This window comes from Crotalus tigris, unplaced genomic scaffold (assembly GCF_016545835.1).
Source record: "Crotalus tigris isolate CLP2741 ecotype Arizona unplaced genomic scaffold, ASM1654583v1 scf7180000017936.1105831468:406456, whole genome shotgun sequence".
Taxonomy (NCBI): Eukaryota; Metazoa; Chordata; class Lepidosauria; order Squamata; family Viperidae; genus Crotalus; species Crotalus tigris.
This window is the reverse complement of record NW_024096728.1, coordinates 317,472-328,839: the sequence shown is the minus strand read 5'-3', so window position 1 is coordinate 328,839 and position 11,368 is coordinate 317,472.

The window sequence follows — 11,368 nt, the reverse complement described above, 5'->3', positions numbered from 1 at the left end:
ATAGAATAGAATAGAATAGAATAGAATAGAGCTGGAAGGGACCTTGCAGGTCTTCTAGTCCAGCCTCCTGCTTAAGAGGAGAACCAATACCATCTTAGACAAGTGATTGTCTAGCCTCTTCTTAAAAATTTCCTCTCTCCATGTGGATGTAGTGCCATTGAGGACTACTCACTGAGTAAGTTTTGCCAGTCAGCTACAGATCCATCTCGTGGTGATGTTGTCTATTCCACCTTTTTCTAGCTTGCCAAGGAGTAGATTGTGGTCTAACTTATCAAATGCCTTACTAAAATCTAAGTATACTACGTCCACAGTATTTCACTGGTCTATTAGTTTAGTCACTTTGTCAAAGAATAAGATTGGTTTGGCATGATCTGTTTTTAACATACCCGTGCTGGTTACTAGTTATAACTTTGTTTGCTTCTAGTTTTTCGCAGATCTGTTTTTTGATTATCTTTTCTAGGATCTATCCAGGTATTGATGTTAAACTGATTGGTCTGTAGTTTCCTGGGTCCATTTTTTTTTTTACTTTCTTGAAGATGGGAACCACATCAGCCCTTTTCTAGTCCTCAGGTATTTCGCCAGTGCTCAGGATTTTTGAAAGATATGGTGCAATGGTTCTGAGATAACATCTGCCAGCTCCTTCAGAACTCTGGGATGTAATCTGTCAGGTCCTGGTGATTTATCTTTGTCAATGTCAGATAGGTGTTCTCTTACTATTTTCTTGCTTATTTTAATTTTTATTTCTAGTTTGTCTTTTACAGTGGGTTTTTTTTTTTTTGTATGTTGGGCAATGGTTTCTTTTTGTGTGAAGACTGATGCAAAGTATGAGTTAAGCAATTCTGCTTTCTCCCTGTTGCCTGTAATTTCCTTGTCATCTTTTTTCTTTAGTTGGCCTACATTTTCCTTGACTTTTTTCTTGTTGTTAATATATTGGAAGAAACTTTTTTTTATTATCCTTGATTTCTGTTGCAAGTCTTTGTTTGTTCTGAGCCTTTGCTTTCCTGATTTCATCTTTGCATGTTCTGGCTATCTGCTGATAATCAGCCTTAGTTATGTGACCTTCTTTCCATTTTTTGTATTTGTCCTTTTTGTCTTTCAGTTTGTCAGAGATCTTTGTGCAGCCACGCTGGTTTCTTCTTGTATTTCTTTTTTTTTCTTTTGCAGTGGTTTTGTGCTGGACTGGGCTTTTATGATAGCATTTTTCAGGGTTTCCCATGCTTCTTAGGTTATTTTCCCCTTTAGGATTTTCATCCATGGGATCTTTCCTAAGTTCTCTCTAAGTTTGTTAAAGTCCGCTCTTTTGAAGTTTAAGACCCTGATTGGGTTGTTTTTTGTTGCTAGTGTTGCATTATATTAAATTCCATTATGATGTGGTCACTTTCGCCCAAGGTTCCAGTAATTTCAACTTCCTCTATCACTTCTTCTCTATTAGTAAATATTAAGTCCAGTATGGCTTTGCTTCTAATTCCCTCCGCCACCTTTTGGATGACAAAGTTGACAGCTAGGTGGGTTAGGAATCTGTTTGATCTCCTGCTCACTGCAGAGTTTGTCTCCCAGTTGATATCTGGATAGTTCACCCATTACTATTGTGGTATGCTTCCTACATACATTTGTTAACTGGTTGGCAAACAGTTCATCTATTTCTTCTGATTGGTTGGATGGTCAGTAATATGCACCTATAGTAATGTCACTTTTTTCTCTTTTATATTGACCAATATGCATTCTGGAGAGATTTTATCTTTGATCATGTGCGTTTCTGTAGACATGTAGTATTCCCTTACATATAGTGCAACTCCCCCTCCTCATTTTGTAGACCTGTTTCTTTTGAACAATTTGTATCCATCCCTCAGTCCATTCCAGTGATGAGCTTCATCCCACCAGGTTTCTGTAATGCCAACTATGTCATACCCTCCCTCGTGTACTATTGCTTCTAGTTCACCCTGTTTGTTCCCCAAGCTTTGAGCATTTGTTATATAAGCATTTAAAGCTTTTATGCCTGCCCATGGATATGTTTCCTGGATTTCCTGAATGTTGTTTGAGTTTTTCTTTTTTCTTTTTCATCACTGCCTACCTCATTGTTTGCTTTATTGTCTTGGGATTTGTGATTGGTTTGGGGTTCTAGAGATTCTGAAGACTGATCACCCTTCCCCCTCAGTTTTAGTTTAAAGCCCTCCTGATGAGGTGGGTCAGTCTTTTTCTGAGTACATTTTTTCCCGTTTTTGTGAGGTGCAGCCCATCCCTTGCCAAGAGTCCTTGTGAAGAAAATGCAGTCTATGATCCAGGAAACCAAAGTTTTCTTGGTGATACCAACCCTTTAGCCAATAGTTTATTTCTAGAATTCTTCTTTCTCTCAGTGGGAAAGTTTAGTATTACAGTTCTGCTTTCTTATCTCAGTTCTTAAAAAAATCACTCAATCCGGATGGCTCATTCATCTTCAAATCTCTCACACTTTTGAGAGCTGAAGCAGTTACAGCCAAGCAAGGTGCCACCATTTTGAGGGGGGGGGGGAATCACAAAATGTTTGATGTCTAGTTTGGCTCAAACAGTTGCTTATATATGACCCACAGGTAATCTTTGACTTATATGTAGTTATTTAATGACTGTTTGAAGTTATGACAGATTTCAAAAAAGCTACTTTTGATTATTGGACACAACCCTGTAGTCATTTGAGTGCAATTTTCAGAGGGTTTTTGCCATTTTCCACTAGAAAAATGACAAAAAACACCCATTTGAAATACTGGAATTGGTTAACAACCATGTAATTCACTTAACAACCACAGGTGTTAATGGTTGCTTTATGACTTTTGAAAAATCATTGTAAAATTGAGTTTGTTCATGTCCTATATCAATTTATGACTGCAATGATTTATAACCAAAATTCCAAGTTCCATTGTGGCTGTAAATTGCAGACTACTTGTATATCTTTATCTTTAGTATGGTAGGCCTTGACTTATGACCACAATAGGGGCTAGAAAAATTCATCATTTAGCGATTATTAAGTGAGGCATCACTTGATCGCACTTGATCTTATAACCATTTTTCTACAGTTGTTAAGCAGATCATCACAGTCATTAAACAAGACATTTCATAATTGCCATTTGCAACCTTCACTGCCAGCTTCTTCATTGACTTTGTTTGTCAGAAGCCAGCTGGGACTATTTGCTTTGTCTAGTATAATTTGATTTTATTACTTTTATTTCTGTTGTGGATATTTAGAATAATTATTATTTTGTGAATTGCTTACAGTTCAAATGATTGTAGCAAATATAAAATGAATGGATGAATGGAAGAATGAATAAATGAACATAAATTCATTTAGTCTTTTGAGATGCAAAGATTTCCAGTTCCTGCTTTAAGGATGACCCTTCCATTGGAGATCTTAATAATAATAATAATAATAATACAAAGACCTACAAATAGAAATAGAAAGACTGTGGCAAAAGCAAGCAAGGATAGTACCAATAGTAATAGGCTCCTTGGGTGCAATCCCAAAACAACTGGAGCACCACTTGAACACCATTGGCATTGACAAATTCGCTATTAGTCAATTGCAAAAGGCGGCCTTACTAGGAACTGCTTCCATCCTGCGACGATACCTGTAATACCATCAAACATCCACATCTGCCTATCCCAGATCCTGGGTAAGGACTCGATAGGTAGAGAAAATGCCAAATCCAGTCTGAACATCTGGCTGACTGTGTGATGATCAATAATAATAATAATAATAATAATAATAATAATAATGATCATGATGATGATCAAGGAAGCACTGGAAATAATAAAGCAACAAATAACAGCTATAGCCAGGAAAATCAGTAGATATGAAGCTCAAATTGCAAACTATAGGCAGAACCTCCAATTTCAATCCAATCAGAAACGTTTCTACCAATCCATCAATGGAGAAACTGCAATGAATCAGTCAGTACCCGACAAGGAAGAAACAGTGCAATTCTGGAAACAGATATGGGATAACCCAAAGAAATACAACAAGGATGCGACTTGGTTAAAAGAGGTGGATGCAAATAAAACAAAAGTTGAAATGAAAGAACTAGTAATAACAACAAAAATGGTAGAAAAAAGAGCAAGGAAAATCAAAAATTGGTCAGCACCAGGTGAAGATGAACTGTATGGGTTTTGGTTGAAACATCTAACTGTTATACACCCACTCATTGCCAAACAGTTCAACAATATACTACAAGGAGGAGAAATTGAAAAGTGGCTAACAACTGGGAAAACCTACCTAATAATGAAAAATCCAGCAAAAGGGGCAACACCAGGCAACTACAGGCCAATTACCTGTTTACCAACAACTTTCAAATTACTAACTGGTGTGGTAGCTGATGCAGTACAACAGCATCTAGTTGAAAACAATCTCTTTCCACCTGAGCAGAAAGGAAACCGCCCCAATAGCAGAGGAACAAAAGATCAACTCTTAATAGACAAAATGATCTTGGAAAACTGCAAGAAAAGGAAGACCAACCTGAATGTGGCATGGATTGATTACAAAAAGGCATTTGACTCTCTGCCACATGACTAGATTATCAAGTGCCTAGAAATAAAAGGACTCAGTAGAAACATCAGAAAATTTGTGCAAAGATCGATGGCACAATGGAAGAAACAGTTGCAGATCAATGGTAAGAGACTGGGAGAGGTTAATATCAAGAGAGGAATATTTCAAGGAGATTCATTGTCACCATTACTATTTGTTATTGCACTGTTTCCTCTGTCAACAATATTGAATAACTCAGGACATGGCTATCAAACATCAAAAACATCTACCAGACTATCCCATCTCCTTTACGTGGATGATCTGAAGCTGTATGGAAAAACATCATTTGAAATAGAATCGCTGCTCCACACTGTCCGTATATATAGCCAAGATATTGTTATGGAGTTTGGCTTGGACAAATGTGTCACACTTACTATCAAACAAGGAAAAGTAGTGAAAACTGAAGGAATCAAGATGCCCCACGAAAATAACATTAAGAGTCTGGATGAGGAAGATTACTACAAATACTTGGGTATCCTTCAAGCTGACAACATCAAGCACACTGAAGTCAAGAAAAAGATTAGAGGTGAATACATCAAGAGAGTGAAGAAGATCTTAAAGTCCAAACTCAATGGAGGAAATACCATAAAGGCAATCAACACCTGGGCAATCCCAGTCATTAGGTACACAGATGGAATAGTGGACTGGACTCAAGCAGAACTAAAAGCAATGGATAGGAAGACCAGAAAAATAATGACAATGAATCATGCCCTTCATCCACGCAGTGACATTGACAGACTTTATCTACCAAGGCAAATAGGTGGGCGTGGAATGCTACAAGTACATCAGATGGTTGAAGAAGAAAAAATGGCTTTGGAAGAATATCTGAAGAACAATGGTGAAGATGCACTGAAATTAGTATATCAGGAAGGCTTACTGACTACTGGAGAGACCAAACTGGCCTACAAGAAAGACCAAATGAAGAACAGAATAGAGGCATGGGAAGACAAAGCACTACATGGCCAATACATGAAAAAAATAGCTGAGAAAGCAGATAATAATAAAACCTGGCAATGGCTAAGAGCAGGAAAATTGAAGAAAGAGACCGAGGGACTAATTCTGGCTGCACAAGACCAAGCCTTAAGGTCAAATGCATATAAAGTCAAAATTGAGAAGACAGCAACAGACAGTAAGTGCTGCCTATGCAAAGAAGCTGAAGAAACAGTGGACCACCTGTTAAGCTGTTGCAAGAAGATTGCACAGACTGACTACAAGCAGCGGCATGACAAAGTAGCAACAATGGTGCATTGGAAGATCTGCAAAAAATATCATTTGCCTGTAAGCAAAAACTGGTGGGATCATAAAATAGAGAAAGTCATAGAAAATGAAAAATTAAACTGCTCTGGGACTTCAGAATTCAAACAGACAAGCACCTGCAACATAACACCCCAGAATTAACAATTGTCGATAAGAAAGACAAAAAAGTCTGGATAGTGGACGTGGCAGTGCCTGGAGATAGCAGAATAGAAGAGAAAGAACTGGAGAAGATAACAAAATCCAAAGACCTACAAATAGAAATAGAAAGACTGTGGCAAAAGCAAGCAAGGGTAGTACCAATAGTAATAGGCTCCTGGGGTGCAATCCCAAAACAACTGGAGCACCACTTGAACACCATTGGCATTGACAAATTCGCTATTAGTCAATTGCAAAAGGCGGCCTTACTAGGAACTGCTTCCATCCTGTGATGATATCTGTAATACCATCAAACATCCACATCTGCCTATCCCAGGTCCTGGGTAAGGACTCGATAGGTAGACAAAATGCCAAATCCAGTCTGAATATCTGGCTGACTGTGCGATGATCCATAATAATAATAAAAGTTTGAAGGGACTCTGGAGGTCATTGAATCCAACCCCCTGCTCACGCAGGAACCCTATACCAGTGTTTCCCAAACTTGACAATTTTAAGGCATGAGGACTTCAACTCCCAGAATTCCACAGCCAGCAACGCTGGCTGTGGAATTCTGGGAGTTGAAGTCCACCTGCCTTAAAATTGTCAAGTTTGGGAAACACTGCCCTATACCATTTCAGACAAATGGCTGTCCAGTCTCTTCTTAAAAACTTCCAGTTTTGGAGCATTCACCACTTCTGGAGGCAGGTTGTTCCATTGGTTAATTGTTCTGTCAGGAAGTTTCTCCTTAGTTCTAAGTTGCTTCTCTCCTTGATCAGTTTCCATCCATTGCTTCTTGTCCTGCCCTCAGGCACCTTGAAGAATGGCTTGACTCCCTCTTCTTTGTTGGAAGACTGCTATCATGTCCCCCCTTGTACTTCTCTTCCTTTTTATATAAGTGTAATGTAGGATAGTTCAGTGTTCAGCATCTTGAACTCTGTAAGATAGGTGTGAGGTGTGATTAACAAACAATAATAATAAGTAATGTGAACTCTAGGTCATGGCTGAGCTCCAGAGAAAGCAGAAAACCAGAGAGCAAGATTAGCTCATTTCGGTCTGCAAGTCCTTTTCTTCTTGTTTGTCTTATCATGTCTTAGCCACCAAAAAATGAAAATAGCCTTTGAGCATGTAGAGTTTGTCCACAGATAACTGTTGGACAGGTAGAAACAGGACAGGTAAAAGAATCAAGATGTGAATGCACAATTGAAGCACAACTCCATTTAATATGCATCGTATGCACATCTCAACATTTTTACTCCCCATGGATGCCTCTGAGGTTTCTTCCCCCCCTTCCCAGGTTACCCAGGTTCTAAGCAATGCTAAACAGGCTTCCTACTATCTCTCCTTTCAGAAATTTACAACAACCCATGATGCTATAATGGTGAAGAGCAGAGTTCAATTAAATTTCCTAATCATTAAATTACAAATTTCCCCAAAAGAGTGGGTCTCAGAGGAACAATTACAATTATGTACTTCTTCACAATTGAGGAAAAGAGGGGGGGAAATGTATACAGAGCAAGTAGTAAAAGTGTTATTTTATTTAAAGAGCCTTTTTAATGTATGTGATTTTGTGCTTCTACACAATCCATTTTTGTGTACCTTCCATTACTCAGCCTTAATAGTGGGCATATTTGGTGCAAAAAAAGCTTCAATAAGGTATTTCTATGCTTCGTACAGTTGCTGAAAAAAAACCTGGTAGGCACAAAGCCTTAATGGTATTATGCAATATCGCAGCTATTACTGAACCTTTTATTTTTTAGTACACAAAACTAAAAAACACTAAAAAAAACACTGTTTAGAACTCTAAAACCCTATGAAATACACTGTTTTCTTCCAAGATATTTCTGTAGACAGGATTATTTATTTTATTATTATTTATTATTTATTTCACCTTCTGCTCACTCCAACAACAACTGTGAGACTCGCAGGTCTCTGCTTTTGTGTCCGGATCTCTGGGCAAAATGGTTACAGATAATGGTGCGCTTTTGTGCCTCGTGCATGCGCGCAAGGCTGGTGCCGCTCAGTCTGGTCCCGGGCTACTTGCAGCAACCCCAGGACCATAGCAATGTCCCGAGCCTGCTTTTGCAGGCTCGGGACACAACATCAAGCACTAGGATAGTGTATAGTTTTGCTGGATGCATTCAAGGAAGCTGGCTGAGATGCCAGGTTTTGTTTTGGTTTTAGGTTTTCTTTCCTGTTTTTCATTGTGAACTGCCCAGAGTTGTGTTCTTAAAATGAACAGCCATATAAACCTTTTAAAACTAATATAATATAATAATTTTCAGCTATATAATATTAAAACATTAAAATCTTATAAGTTGATTATGAAATTTGCTACATGCTTAGTAATTATCATAGTTTAGGAAGTTCTGAAGGAGTTGGCAGATGTTATCTCAGAACCATTGTATCATATCTTTAAAAAATCTTGGAGCCCTAGAGAACTGCCAGAGGATTGGAAAAGAGCTGATGTGGTTGTCATCTTCAAAAATGGGGGGGGGGATCAGACCCAGGAAACTGCAGACCAATTAGCCTAACATCAATACCTGGAAGATACTGGAAAAAATAATCAAAAAACAGATCTGTGAACATCTGGAAACAAAGTTATAACTAATTGATTCGGGATGTACCCGCTGCATTATTAGTCTGGCGTTTGCCATGGAAATGGGCATAAGGGCAAAACAGCTTTCCAAACCAATGAGATTTGAGCAAGCCGATGGCTCCCTGATGGGAGGGACTTTTATTACACAATTAACTGAGCCCTTACGCCTAGAAATAGGTGCACACTGGGAGTTTATTCGTTTCCTGGTGGCTCCAAAAATGACCGAGGCAGTGATCCTAGGACTAGCCTGGTTGGACAAATGGAAGCCATTTATCTGGTGGGAGAAAGGAATGAGAATTGTGAGACTACCTATAGGGCCTGATCCCCCCATTGATTCAACAGATGTTACTGGGCATCTTAGGCCACCCAATGAGCGACCGCACATGGCCGCCTCACTGACTCCAGGTGAACCAGTCGTCCCCAAAGAATACTTGGACCTGGCAGAGGTGTTCAGTGAAAAAGAATGTGATGCCCTACCCCCTCACAGACCCAATGACTGCTCCATCGAACTGGTGTCCAGAGCCAAACTCCCACGTCCGAGGATGTATGCTATGTCCCCCCTCGAAATGGAGGAGATGCAGCGATATGTAAACAAAAACCTAGCGAGGGGGTTTATTGAACGGACCAAATCTTCCGTGGGAGCCCCTGTGTTGTTCAAAGAGAAAAAAGATGGGTCTTTTCGTCTCTGCGTAGACTACAAGGGGCTCAATGCTGTAAGTGTGGAAAATAAATACCCCCTCCCCCTCCTAAAGGATTTATTGACCCATCTGGCTAAGGGGAGTGTCTTCACTAAGTTAGACCTAAGAGAGGCATACTACCGGGTGAGAATAAAAGAGGGAGACGAGTGGAAAACTGCCTTCAACTGTCCAATGGGGAGCTATCAGTTCAAAGTCATGCCATTTGGACTACAGGGGGCCCCAGCTGTATTTATGCAGTTGATTAATGAGGTTCTACATGATCACTTGTACAAAGGGGTTTTGGTGTATCTTGATGATATCCTGATATACAGCACAAACATGACTGATCACATAAAGCTAGTGAGAGAAGTGTTAAAGAAGCTATTGAATGCCAAGCTTTATGTCAAATTGTCAAAATGTGAATTTCACCAAACCCAATTAGACTATCTTGGCTACCGAATTTCCAATGAGGGTGTTGAGATGGATCCGGCCAAGGTGAAAACTATAATCGAATGGCAGGCCCCAAGGACTCACAAACAGCTCCAGAGCTTTCTGGGTTTTGCCAACTTTTATCGTCAATTCATCCCTTCTTTTCCCGAGATTGCCCTTCCTCTTACAGAACTACTCAAAACAGGCAAAGGAGGAGGGAAGCCACGACCAGGCCAACCACTAGCATGGACAATGAGCTGTCAAACAGCTTTTGAGAATTTAAAGAGACTATTTGCCACTGAACCGGTTCTAAAGCACCCCTGCCCAGGGGAACCCTTTGTGATTCAAGCCGACACCAGCGATGTGGCGGTTGGAGCAGTGTTACTTCAAAAGAACAAAAATGGGATCCTGCAACCCTGTGCCTACACCTCTAAGAAATTCACTGAGAGCGAGCAAAGATGGGCAATCTGGGAGAAAGAGGCCTTCGCAATTAGGTGGGCGCTATTGAACTGGCGACACTATCTAGAAGGGAGCAAGGTGCCATTTGAGGTATGGACTGATCACAAGAACCTAGAGGCACTGAAAACTCCTCGCAAATTGTCACCAAAGCAAGTACGGTGGGCACAGTACTTTAACCGCTTCAACTTCACTCTAAAGTACATACCAGGAGGAAAGAACTTTCTAGCTGATGCGCTATCCCGGTTACCCCAGTACAAAAGTGAACGAGAGCAGGTTAACGAGGCAATTATTCCCAATCCACAAACTGTCGCTCAACTTACACCTCGCAGGGTCCCCAATCCGGATGACCCTGGAGTGAAGAAAATAAAACGAGAGCTCCTCACTGACCTATGGTTCAAAGATAATCAAGCGTCCCTAACATGCAGGGATGGCTTGGCTTACAAAGGGGGGAAGTTATATTTGCCAGAAGCGCTCCGTCTTAATGCTCTCAACCACAGCCACGATGTAAAGCAGGCCGGACACTTTGGATATTTGAAAACCCTACACCTCACCCGCCGGCAATTCTGGTGGCCAGGGCTGAAAAAAGATGTGGAAAACTATGTAAAAAGTTGTACTGTATGTGCCACAATGAAAAGAATCCCAGGGAAAACTCCTGGGTTACTGCAACCAGTGGCAGACCCTTCTCAACCCTGGGACGAAATAGCTATGGACTTTATAGTGGACTTACCTGAAAGTAGTGGAAATACTGTCATCTGGACTGTGATAGACCTGTTCTCGAAACAGGCTCATTTCATCGCCTGCAAAGGACTCCCATCTGCCCAATGCCTGGCCAAATTGTTCCTGAAACATATCTACCGGCTGCATGGTGCCCCTAAGCGAATAATCTCAGACAGGGGGTGCAATTCACAGCGAAGTTTTGGAGAAATTTCCTTACCTTGATTGGATCATCTCAAGGGTTATCATCTGCTTTTCATCCAGCCACCAATGGGGCCGCTGAAGCCGCTAACAAAATGGTGGAGCAATATCTTAGGTGCTACATTTCCTACCAACAGACGAACTGGACTGATCTCCTCCCTTTTGCGAAGGTGGCGTACAATAATTCCGTGCACAGCAGCACCGGCTACACGCCTTTCAAAGTAGCCACAGGGAAAGAATTCAACCCAATTCCTGAATATCCTCAGTTGCCCTCCGCTTCACAGACACTTGATCAATGGGTGAGAGGGTGGGAAGAAGTTTGGAAAAACACAAAAACTGCTTTGAAAAAGA